We start from the raw sequence: 13,339 nt of genomic DNA, 5'->3' as shown, positions 1-13,339 counted from the left end.
CTCCATCCGTAACAAGAAACTAAGCAGTTTGGATGTGACTTCCCTCTTCACAAAAGTACCTACCAAAAAAGCCATCGAGGTTCTACGACGTAAAGTCAATCAGGACCTTAATCTTCCTCTACCTCTCGGAGATTTTGTTGACTTGATTGAACCGTGTTAATTTCAACTGTTTTTCTTTCAATAACAAGCTCTAAAACAAACCTACGGCATGGGAATGGGGTCCCCCATCAGTGCCGTCCTAGCCAACTTATATATGGAACACCTAGAGTCCGAACACTTCGCCAACATCATCCCTTCAAGCGTCACTTGGTTACGTTACGTGGACGACGTCCTCGTAATAACTCCCAAACGTTTTGATGCACGGAATCTTCAGGCAAGGCTCAACGCAGTTGAACCGGCGATCCAGTTTACACTAGAAGAGTCCAATGACAAGCTACCTTTCCTCGACGTCCTCATTCACAAAGTAGACAACAACCTAAGATTTAAAGTTTATCGGAAACCCACCAATAAAAATGATCTCACACACTTCTATTCCAGTCAAGATACCAAGACCAAAAGAGGCATCATCGGGTTTTTCCTAAGAGCATAATACCGAATTTGTAGTCCTGAGTTTCTTGACGAGGAATGTACATACATTCACCAAACATTCACTGAGTTACATTTTCCTTCTTTTTTCATCAAAGACTGCAAGAAAAGAGCTCTTCAGAGCATTAATTCTCCACGCATCAACACCACTCCCAACAAAGTTATAATTCTTCCCAACAGCCAGGTTGCACTGAACGTCTCAAAAGTACTTTCACAAGCTAACACCAGAGTCGCCATCGCTTCTAGCACTTCAATAAAGGATCTAACCAGGACAAAATCCAAGCACCACGAACTAGTCAATGCAGGAGTTTACACTATACCCTGTGGAGGCTGTGACAAGATTTACGTAGGTGAAACAGCAAGAAACCTCGACACCCGCCTCAATCAACACATTTACGCATGTAGAAACGATAACTTGAACAACGCCTGTGTACAACACCGAAATTCCACCAATCATCTCATGAAATTCAGAGACGCCCAGTTAGTGATCAAAGAAACTAATTTCCGCAGACGCAAGTGCCTCGAATCAGCACTGATCGCCGTTTCGAATACAATTAAACAAAACAACGGCAGCTTCACCATCTCCGAAGTCTTAGCAAGAATCCTCCTGAAAACAGTAAACCCTGCCATCACATAGTCTCTCCTGTTATACTACACAAAGCACATTACAGAGAGTGAACACTGAAACAAGCTGCCTCTTTCCAGTCTATATTTGTCCAACCTATTTTTATGTTACCCAAGTAATAGCTTTTATATCCTTTTACTCATGTACGAATTAATTGCTCTACCATATTGTATTACTTTTGTCACTACTACTACTACCACCACCACTAGTGAACATCGATATGGTACCTCACTAGTATTGCACCTCACTCTGAGCCTTTATATACCCTCTGTGTCCATGTATTGTTTGTGATGGCTTGATAAGCCTCCTGGAGAGCGAAACGTTGCCACAATAAAATGTCACATTAGTTGCACTTGTGTCCTTTCACCTTACTACATGTACAAGGTATACAGGCTTAGCTGACATCAATGACATACTACTACATAGAAAGCCGCTTGTTATACAGAGCATTTCGGGCAAATTAGGTCGGTTTTGTCACAGGATGCAACCCACACCAGTCGACTAAAACCCAGGTACTCATTTTATACTGATGGGTGAACATGGACAACAGGTGTCTTAAGAAAACACGTCCTAATGTTTTCCAGCCGTACTGGGGATTCGGTTTGCGGACCTCAGTGTGTGAGGCATCGAGCTACGGGACACTAAGCGCCCACGAGGGTCATCCAGCGCTGTAGGTTCCAATTTGCATAATTTTTTTTTTTTACATAAAGTTCCAACGTAAAGCATAACCATTGTACCCTCTGAATTTAAGAACTTTTTAACTCTGGCGCAGTTATCTCAATGTTTTTTAGATAGTAATTTCATTTTATATATTAATGAACATCATAATTTTTAAATGGTGTTATCTGAAGCAGGGATCCCCCCCCCCATCATCTTGCGGCTCGAGGGCCGCATGTGGCCCTTCTAGGAAATGCGTGCGGCCCTCACATTAAATTACTAGCTCATTTACGAAGGTTCCACACTGCAGTGTGAACAATTACAAAATAATATCCATAAAAATTACAAAATGCGGCTGTCCTTTAAATTTGGCTCTTCAAATTGGCCCTTTCGTACTTAAGTTTGGGGACAACTGCTGTAGACCATTAAACATTGAAGAATAACTACTGTGGATCGTCTAAAGATCAGTCAATTAATTCTCGCAATAATATGTCTAAATCTGCCCTAAGTCTGCGTGTAAGATGCGTAAAAGATGCTTCGGGGGTCAAAGCGCCCCGCGGCAAACAATTCTACATTCGCCGATGCAGCCATGTGAGCAATTTTCTTGTTTTTTTTTTTAAAGTTCAACACTTAAAACGAGTATAGCTACAACACAAAAAAAATCGAAGATATAATGGTAACTTACATTTTTTTATCGAGTATTAAGTTTGACGAATTTACATTAGTCTTTCCGCAGGAAAAATGTACAGTCTCCAGCTCCTGAGCCTCTTCGGTAGGTGGAGTTATATTTTACTTTCATTTTAATCCAGAAAAAAAGCTATGCCCATATGAGGTGACACTGCGCCTAGGTAATGGGAAAAATTCAGGTTCGATAGAAGGAAGGGTGGAAGAGTCCAATTCTTTGAATCGGTAACCCCCTGACCAGCATCAAGAAACCTCCCTTGAGGGGGTTCAAGATTTTGAGGAAGATGCACTTAAACTCTTGTACACGATGAGGTATATGGTCACGCGATCGAAAACCTCATCTGATTACACCCAAGATCTGCGCTCAACCCGTAAAAGTTTTGCAACACCTGAAGAACTGGAGGTAATCAGGCTTGACCCAAGGAGAGGATAACCCTAATCCTTAGATCAAGAGTAGTTCACTACTAATACACCGAAGGTAACCAACGACTGAGCGACCAGCTTGTTTTATCATGCCGCTGTCAGATTACTCCGGCTTACCTTTGTTTATATTTTCATTAGAGTTCCCCGGCGATGAGCTACAGCACTGTGCTTACCTGTTGGAGTGTGTAAATTTTAGTACACTGTATACTGCTTCAAATGCTCAGGTAGGCTATTTTTCGATACAAAAGGTGTAATGCTGACAGTTGTAAAGACATGACAGGTGGTGAGCAAGCTTTTATTGATATAGTTTTTTTTTTAAAGTTTGATCTTAACCTGTGTCTCTAAAGCTTTTATTTCATAAAGTATTTTGGTATGGATTTAAAAAGTAGTTAGGAAATATTTAGAACAATGAGTAAATTCTTTAGTTACCTTATCATAACTGTGGATTTTGTTTTTCCATCTTTTATTATGGTTGAGATAGTGGACTTGCCAGGGTCAGCCTCCACCTCGACAGGGTCTGCGGTCAGCCTCCACCTCGACAGGGTCTGCGGTCAGCCTCCACCTCGACAGGGTCTGCGGTCAGCCTCCACCTCGACAGGGTCTGCGGTCAGCCTCCACCTCGACAGGGTCTGCGGTCAGCCTCCACCTCGACAGGGTCTGCGGTCAGCCTCCACCTCGCCTGCAACAACAATTCACTTGTCACCTTCAAGAATATAAACTGTAAATGGATTATACCAAGAAATTATTTAACCAATAATTTACTGGGCAAAAATCAAAGAATTACTTAAGTAAATTCATACAGTAATTACTATCAACTGATCAGTTTATCTTACCGAACGAATTAAGGATCTACCGTCCAGGGAAATAGAGGGTACATCCAGTCACTTGGATCAAGAGCCTTTCACCGGCATCGGGGCATTTTCCATAGAGGAAAACTATGTTGTACATCGCTCCTTAAGATAACACTAACGGCCTGACTGGTCAGAGATTAGGCCGTGATGAGAGGTCGGAGGATCGAGCCATCACCACTTGTACGAGTTTAGTGATTCCTAATGTCCAGTATCCAGAATTATTACATTAATGGGGAGAGGTAAACCAGTAGGGATAACAATAGGTCCTATGCCTTGGATCAAGAGCTCACTAGCATCTAATTACCTCCCTGGGGGGACAAACTCTACTTAAAGAAAGGGGGAGGGGGGTCCCCTCATGCCATCAAATGACTTAATCCATGAAATATCTACTCTCTTCTTGGATCAAATTATCAAACTATTATTCCACTGGTGTTGCATTACCATGCGACTTTAGCTCTTCCCGTTAAGATAATACAAAATACATAAAACCAATTGATAGTTTACCATAGGGAAAGTGGAACGTAATTCTTCCTCCGTTAGCCATGAGTGTCGTAAGAAGCGACTAAAATGCCGGGAGCAAGAGGATAGTAACCCCATTCTGTTGTATACATTAAATTTAAAAGAGGATTTTGTTTCTGCTTTTGGGCCACCCTTCCTAGGTGGGATACGGCCAGTTTGTTGAAAGATGAATAAATAATAGCAATAATATAGAGTAATAATATAATAATAATAATAATAATCCGCTCCTAACTAGTTCAAACTAGAAATGTTCAAACTTTACTTCCTCCATCGTATAATTCACAAAAGTAATGAATCAAATATTTAAAAAAAAAACCAAAATACCGTAGCTGGAACAGTTTGTATATAACCTACGCTTAGGGGAGGAAACTTCAGACGGCGTTTCGGTCCGTCCATTATCAAATCACTATGCCTGTGAGTTCTCAGTTTCCCTCTTAACATAAGAACATAAGAACACAAGAACATAAGAACGAAGGAACACTGCAGAAGGCCCACTGGCCCATGCGAGGCAGGTCCAAGTCTCCTACCGGCTTAAGCCAATGCACCCAACCTAGTCAGGTCAGGTCACATTGACTTAAGGGAGGAACACGGCAACCGACCTGGTAGCACAAGCTATCAGGTCTAACTCACACCCACCCACATCTACTCATGTATTTAACCAACCTATTTTTAAAGCTACACAACGTTCTGGCCTCTATAACGGTACTTGGGAGTTTGTTCCACTCATCCACAACTCTATTACCAAACCAGTACTTTCCTATATCCTTCCTGAATCTGAATTTTTCCAACTTAAAACCATTGCTGCGAGTCCTGTCTAGGCTAGATATTTTCAGCACACTATTTACATCCCCTTTATTTATTCCTGTCTTCCATTTAAACACCTCAATCATATCCCCCCTAATTCTACGTCTTTCTAGAGAGTGCAGTTTCAGGGCCCTCAGTCTATCCTCATAGGGAAGGTTTCTGATACGTGGGATCAACTTTGTCATCCTCCTTTGTACATTTTCCAGAGAATTTATATCCATTCTGTAATACGGTGACCAAAACTGTGCAGCATAATCTAAATGAGGCCTAACCAAGGATGTATAGAGTTGAAGAACAACCTGAGGACTCCTATTATTTATGCTTCTTGATATGAAGCCAAGGATTCTATTAGCTTTATTGCGAACACTTATGCACTGTTGTCTTGGTTTCAGATTAACCATTATCAAGTCGCAGTTGTGGTTTGATAAAGGTATAAAATGGACCTAAGTGAGGAATATTTGTATATACCTAATGTTTAAACAAAAATATATTCAGGAAAATCTTCTCTCTAGGGAGAATTAAAGTAATGGTTATAATCATAACCATATTTTTTTTAAAGTGGTAGACTGATAAGCCAGCGGAAGGCCTCAGTCAGATGACCAAAAGCTCCAGCAACGGGTCAGACCCGCGTCTGGAAACACTTGCCCAGTTTCCTGACAAACCTCACCTAATCTAACTTTCTGTCTATAAGTCAACTCGTTATAATTTGTTGCTGAATATTTACCTTTAGTCTTCTCATCAAGCAGGAACAACGTTTTTTCACTTGAAACAGATAATTCCACACGTATCCAAATCATTTCACAAGACTACAGATAACTTGGCAAGAATAAAAAAGCAAGTTGTGACTGAAGGACACGTTACACGGATATAACTCACTTCACACGGATACAGATCACTTTACCAACATCTGGTCATAACCTTCACTCTCGCACAACTGAACACTTAGGAGTAGTAACTTGGTTGGGTTTAAAACTACTCTCAGACTTGCTACTCAGAAGGTTATGTTAAAGATACGTGTAAACTGTTCACCACTAATCAAGAAGACTAATCCATGAAATATGGATGAAAATGAGCACTCACTTTACATACAATGAGGGATACTCATCTCTCAGTGTACTTAACATAGTGTGGTTCTCTTTTAAAGGCTAAAACATAATGTAAATAAGGCAGGGATAGTGAATGAACCAGCTTGTTGAGGTACTCGAGCCTTTGGCTTCATCCGTTATGGGGGGAACTGCTGTATAGCCCTTGTGGCTTAGCGCTTCTTTTTGATTATAATAATAATAATAATATGGGGGGAACTCGCTATTTTGACTGCAGGTGCGATCAGAAACTTTTATTTACTCGTGTGCTAATTAATTTTATGCAATTAGAAATGTACTTAAAAATGAGTGTAAAAAAAAAATATTATATAAGACCGGACAGGACATAATATAGAAATAAAGTTTTCCTCTGGAACAGTGTCTTTTTTATTGCATGAATTCGTGTGCTGTGTCCTCTTAGATTTAAGCACAGCAAGACCAGGAATTCTATCCTAAAGGCGTTCTGCCAACAATAGTAAACGAAAAGTTGTTAAATTAGACACATGTGCAACTCTTGGGTATCTTTACTAAGGAAACGTTTCGCCACACAGTGGCTTCATCAGTCCATACAAAGGATAAACTTGAAGAACAGGAGGAGAATGAGGTAATCAGTCCCTCAACCTTGAGTCGATGTGGTCAGTCCATCAGTCTTGAATAGAATACGGCATATGAGCGGAGAAGCAGCTTATAAACCGTATGACAGGAGAGGTGCAGCAGTCGTAGGTGGTGTCACATTTGTCCAGTGTGGAAGTAGGTCGTGCCCAAGAATTAAGCAAGCGAAGAATTCCCAAGTATTAAGATCCCAAGAAGTTGCAGTGTCTGACAGGTTTGTAGATGAATGGTTCAAAGAACCGACACGTTCTTTGAACCATTCATCTACAACGAAAAGTTTCTAAAAGAGCTGTTACTTGGACAAAGTTCCGATCTGGTTTAGATCTTTATCAAGAGACACAGAGGGTTCAAAGTGCGAACCCTCACACACAAATACATATGTCGTGCCGAATGGGTAATGTCGGTCAATTAGCGAGCACTCATTTAAAATTAAGTCCTTTCTAAAATTTTATCTTATACGTTTAAGCATATGTATTTTTCATTTATGTTAATGCAAAAATTAATAATTTTGTACCAAAAGAACCTTAGAAAACTTAGCTGACCTTATTATAACAAGCGCAATTTAATTTAGCCTAATCAAACTAAATATGTTTCAGATGAGTTTACAATAATTTAATAATAATAATAATAATAATAATATATATATATATATATATATATATATATATATATATATATATATATATATATATATATATATATATATATATATATATATATATATATATATATATATTTATCTATATTGCGCTACCTACTTTTCTGTCCTCATGTATTGCATCCAGAGGGCTTGTAGCAGCGATTCTCCATGAACATCTTAGGGACAAGATTGGAGTCCAGGACCAAAAGTTCATTGACGGAGCCATGGTCTGGGATAATCTAACGGGCTCTGAAACCAGACCTGCTCCCCCTGACAACTACAAACAATCGCACTGGGATGGTCCAATAGTGGAAAATATAGCCTCAACAATGCTTCAGAGTGTGTCAGGGAAGGATAGAGCCCTCTTCCTGGCAGTGAGTCCCTCATGCAGGGGATTTCCTGTTGGATGTTCCCAACTCCAACCTTGGCACACGCCTCGTCCCACAGACCATCCGCATCGGTGTTGCCCTTCGACTTGCCGCCCCTATTGTCGCCGAACACAGGTGTATTTGTGGCAGTGAAGCAGCAGACCGATTCGGGTACCACGGTCATGTGTGCTGTAAATCCGAGGGAAAGATTTCAAGACATGAGGAGGTTAATAACATTATCAAGAGGAGCCTCACAACAGTTGGATGCCCAGCAGTAAGGGAGCCACCCCAGCTATGCAGATCTGATGGCAGCCAGAAGCGTCCAGATGGTATCACCCTTCAAGCCTGGACAGATGGGAAGCAGGTGGTGTGGGACTATACATGTGCATGTACCTTAGCTGATACCTATCTCCAATACACCAGAGAGGAAGGAGGGGCAGAGAGTCCCAAAAGTCTAGAAAATATGGAGAACTTGCCCATCATTATATGTTTGTTCCCATAGGCTCAGAGACCCTTGGCTCATGGGGAAAGAATGCATCTAAATTCCTTAAGGAGCTGGGAAAAAGACTCATCAGGGTAACTAGGGATCCCAGGGCAGCTAGTTTTCTGTTCCAGCGGCTCAGTGCGGCTGTTCAGAGGGGTAATGCCTGCTGTTTTTTGGGCACGCGCCCCAGCTCTGAGGAGCTGGATGAGATTTTCGCCTTATAATCGGTGATACACACGTAACAACATGTACCGTATATGCCACCTTTATATCAACAATGTATCTCTTAAATCTTTTGTACCATATTATGTAATAAAATATTCCTATTGGTAAAAAAAAAATATGAAAAGATGGGGTGGTAGGGGAAGTGGAATATTCAAACGGCTTCAGGAAGAAATCCAAATATTCTTCCTTGAAGCCTTTTTATCCACTTCTCCGAGGCTATGGGTCCCACAATTTACACCAGAGGTGGATCCCATATTGTATATATATATATATATATATATATATATATATATATAGATATATATATATATATATATATATATATATATATATGCAATAAAATCACAGTAAACAGGTGATTTCAAAATATGCAAAACAACCACTCTGAAAGAATAGAGAAATTCCAAGCGCTTTCGTGACTACTCACATTATCAAGGAACTATGATAGTTCCTTGATAATGTGAGTAGTCACCAAAGCGCTTGGAATTTCTCTATTCTTTCAGAGTGGTTGTTTTGCATATATATATATATATATATATATATATATATATATATATATATATATATATATATATATATATATATATATATAAATGCATGCTATTTGTATCCTCAGTATGATTTGATGAAGATCTTAACAGATTAAAACAATGTTCCTATAAAAACTCATTCGGTAAACGCTTCCTTACTTCACAAGAAGAAGAGTGTTTAGTGTGTTCTGAGATCTCAACTCTGTGTTCTGAAAACCAAACACTAAGAGAAGTGGTGAACGTGTTCTAAAAGATGAACACAGCAAGTATACGAGTACTCAGTATGTTTACTGACCTGCACGCAACTAGACTGCGAGTTCGGAGTGTGCTCCGGTAGTTGAGCACACGAGCACACGCCCACCTCCGAGAAAAACACCTAAAGAACGTGAGGCAAACAAACCAGCGTGTTCATAAGTGCGGAAAGCTATTGACTGAACGTGATAAAGATCACCTGAACATGCAACATGGTACCTCGTCTCCACGAATGATTTACCAAACACACCGCCGGCGGATATTTGGAAGTAGCTACGTAGGATAAAATGACCTATGGGTAATGTCCACAGGTCAGATGTACAGACAATAGGCAGTACAATCTTTTATTGGGACATCATATCGCTCAGGTTTTACCCATATTGATAATTACTTTACACTGAGCGAAATGTGTTTTTATACTTATAGAAGATTGATTTATTAGCAATGACAATTAAGGCCGTATATCACCTACTCACCCGAAATAAAGAATACTTTAATACCTAAGTTAGAGGTGAGATGATACCAAATTAATTGCTAATATCGATACACATTTTTTAGACCGATACCGATACCTTACTAATATCTTAATTCCTCTGAGATGACACTGTCATTACGCATTATAGGCTCTCCCGTGAAGCTTACAAATTGAAGGAAAGAAAACATTAAATTTCTGAATTTAATTTCGTATTTGGTAATGTTATGAAGACTTAATCCGAAATCAATTACGAAAATAAAAGTCTAAATAAATTTATGTTAAATATGAAACTAAACATCTGATACTCTCAATGTTTGTTTAAAATTAAAATAAAATAAATAAGAGTACATTAATAACGGGAAATTAAAAATGAAAAAATTGCAGTTCAGAACTTAAAAATTAATCTATCTCCGTTATTAAAATAAATTTCCTGACACATTTCCATTATACGGTTAATTTTTTTTAGTTTTGGAGGAACATACTGAAAAAAAGATATATACGTGAAATTAAAAACGAACAATATAAGAACATGAGAGGAACGCTGCATCAGGCCTACTGGCCCATACTTGGCAGGTCTTTGTCAAACCTAAACCCACTTCAAAATACTTGCACAACTCATTATAAATGTCACCCAAAGAATAAACTTCGATAACCTTATTAACTCAAGTGCAAGTCACTTTTAAATCCAACCCCTCTCACTCATGTATTTATCTAACCTATATTTGAAGCTTTCTAAGCTCTTAGCTTCAACGGCCCTACCAGATAGACTGTTCCATTCATCGACTACTCTATTTGCAATATACTTTTCATACATTACTCTGACAGCTGAAATGATCCTGAAGTTGAGGAACATTAATATCTACTCATTTCTGACGTTATTGTGTTCCTTTGAGGAGAATAAATGTTCCCTCCAGTGATGAACGATCTTTCACTCTCTTCTGGAAAGAGTTTATTTGGAGTGTTCCAGGAGTCACGATGGAAAAAATTTTTATATTTTCTTTCTAAAATTCTAATGAATTTCATCCTTAAGGCATTAACGCCATTGCCGTATTTGTCTATGTCTCTTATTCATGTTTGTGGTAACACAAATACTGATTTTCGATGTCGTCTTCTGTGTTCTGGAAATTGATCCCGAGGCAGATATTCTGTGACGGTGATGTACCATTGTTGGGAAGGCTGGCTATAATTTCTTCATAATATACATCAGGCTCAAACTCATCAATCTCTGTTACATTATTATGATTTTCTTTAAAAGACATTTTTCAACTTCTTTATAATAAACTCATGCTATAAAGTCGGGTAGAATAAATGCAACAGTTAGAAATGTACCCCCGAAACGTTTCGCTCCCACTGCAGGCTTCTACAGTCGATTATAGAGGTGACTAAATATGGAGAATGCAGAAGCAGTGGAAAAGTAAAGATGTGATTAGTTTAACAGTCCTGAAGTCATGGTTTTGAGGTGGTCAGTGACCCAACTCTGCGAAGTGTGTGGCTTCAGTCTCCTCCAGAATAGTCACCGATAACTAGTTGAAGTCTATGGTGTTCGTGACTCACGAAATCGTAATGACACGATTGCAAACAAACCATACCACGGAAAGGGACAGAACCCGCGATCCGAGAGTCTCAAAATTCCCGACCGTCGCGTTAGTCACTGGATCAGCTAGCCACAATAAGAGTCGTCCAACTAGGTAAATTTCTACACCATAGGAAGCTGGAGATTCGTCTGCAAAAACTTGCATTTGTGGTCACAGTGGTGCCTATGCTAACCTTCCTATGGTGTAGAAATATACCTAGTTGGACGAATCTTATTGTTGCTAGCTGGTCCAGTGGCTAACGCGACGGTCTGGAGTTTTGAGACTCTCTGATCGTGGGTTCTATCCCCACCCGTGGTATGTTTTTTTTTTATGGTGTTCGTGTGTGAGTGTGAGTATCTCTCACAATCGCGAGGCCGAGAGCTAATTTTGCTATTTTTAAGCATATGTGTGATATTAATATTTTAAAAGTATCGGTTAATTTTCCATCTATACCATAAAAACAGCCGATACCCACCGATACTGGCAGCGATACTTTGACAAATCACTAGATACGAATACATGTATGAAGTCTCTGGGTATAATTGGTATATACACTAAGATATATACACATCTCACCGACTACGCAGTCGTAGAATCCCAATAATCAATCTAACAACTCTGTCATAACCATCACAGTGACTCTAACGACTAGTTAACAGTGAATATCGACTTAAGCTTGTGTAAATGGTACATATGTTACTCTTGGTTTTATTGTTGATATATATCTTATAAAATATGAGCTTAAGTACACGCAAGTGAAGAGTTCTTCATAAAAGGAATTGAAACTACCCTTCCTTTCCGACATCAAACCTGATTACCTTCGTTTCCCCAAGTCGGTGTATGACGCACGGATCTGTCGTTCTCTCATGACTATACAGAATAATACAGATACATACAGTTTCAATTTTTTGGCAGGGGCATAGAAATACATTAAAACTTGCGATTTTGGTTTAATTAGCAGCACTCTTTTTGCCGAATAAGGCAAGCAATAATTTGTGTATGCAATAATTTTGCAAAAAACATTCTGAACTTAATGAAAAACAATTATATTTCATTGTGTTTGTTTATTATTAAATTATTGTAAACTTATGTAAAATATATTAAGTTGGATTAGGCTAAATTAAATTGCGCATGTTATAATAAGGTTAGGTAAGTTTTCTAAGGTTGTTTCGGTACAAAATTATTAATTTTTACATTAACATAAATGAAAAAAAATATATTTTTAAACGTACAAGAGAAAACTGTAGAAAGGACATAATTTAAAATGAGTTCTTGCTAATTGGCCAATTTTACCTATTCGGCAAGACACACACACACACACACACACACACACAGCTGACAACTACAGCACTAATACTCTGGTTGATCCCACCACAGACTTCCTTGAAGCCACCTCCAATGCTCCTTCGTAATTAATTTCCCTGCCTGGGTGTGTGTTCAATTTGCACCTGTCCTGAGCAGTGCGTCTGGCCATTACTCCAGGAAAGACTACACCAGCCCAAGCGCAATTATTTCCCGGGAATTCAACCACCAAAATCACCTCGGCTTACTCATGTTACAACTTTCCGTTCACGTTTCTGTCTTCTACCTTCCAACAAGTAATTACAGCCTGTGGTATTTCCGCTCACTACTGCGAAGGCAATACTATCTCTCGGTAAACATTACATAAAGGTTCCTAAATATATACCACAAAACCTCACGCAACCACACAATTAGTACATGAATACTCACATAAACACGCAAATGGCGAACATATACCGTAAGCAAAGCCACATGAAAAAGAACACGGGACAAATATCAAACACGAATACTTACATCACAATGGCACTTACTCAAACAGTACATAAACACCGCACACGTACTATACAAACCAAAAATAAAACTCTTCATAAATGTTTGCCCAAACAACACGCACACAACACATGCCTTTCATCAGATCACAATATGAA

At 39.1% G+C, this 13,339-nt stretch overlaps 1 long non-coding RNA gene across 2 annotated transcripts in view; it reads right to left on the bottom strand.

The window, feature by feature from the left end:
* The window catches only part of LOC138853991 (uncharacterized), a 168,828-nt gene extending 162,455 nt beyond the window's left edge, over positions 1-6,373 (bottom strand). For both annotated transcript variants that reach the window (XR_011393169.1, XR_011393168.1), the window contains exons 1-2: positions 5,873-6,373; positions 3,404-3,653 (exon numbers count right to left, since the gene is read on the bottom strand). This is a non-coding gene — a long non-coding RNA (uncharacterized lncRNA). The remainder of the gene's footprint in view (positions 1-3,403; positions 3,654-5,872) is intronic.
* Positions 6,374-13,339: the final 6,966 nt, after the last annotated feature.

The sequence above is a fragment of the Cherax quadricarinatus genome, chromosome 45 (assembly GCF_038502225.1).
Source record: "Cherax quadricarinatus isolate ZL_2023a chromosome 45, ASM3850222v1, whole genome shotgun sequence".
NCBI classification, from domain to species: domain Eukaryota; kingdom Metazoa; phylum Arthropoda; class Malacostraca; order Decapoda; family Parastacidae; genus Cherax; species Cherax quadricarinatus.
Note: the sequence above shows the minus strand (reverse complement) of the source record. Positions and strands in the feature narration are given on the sequence as shown.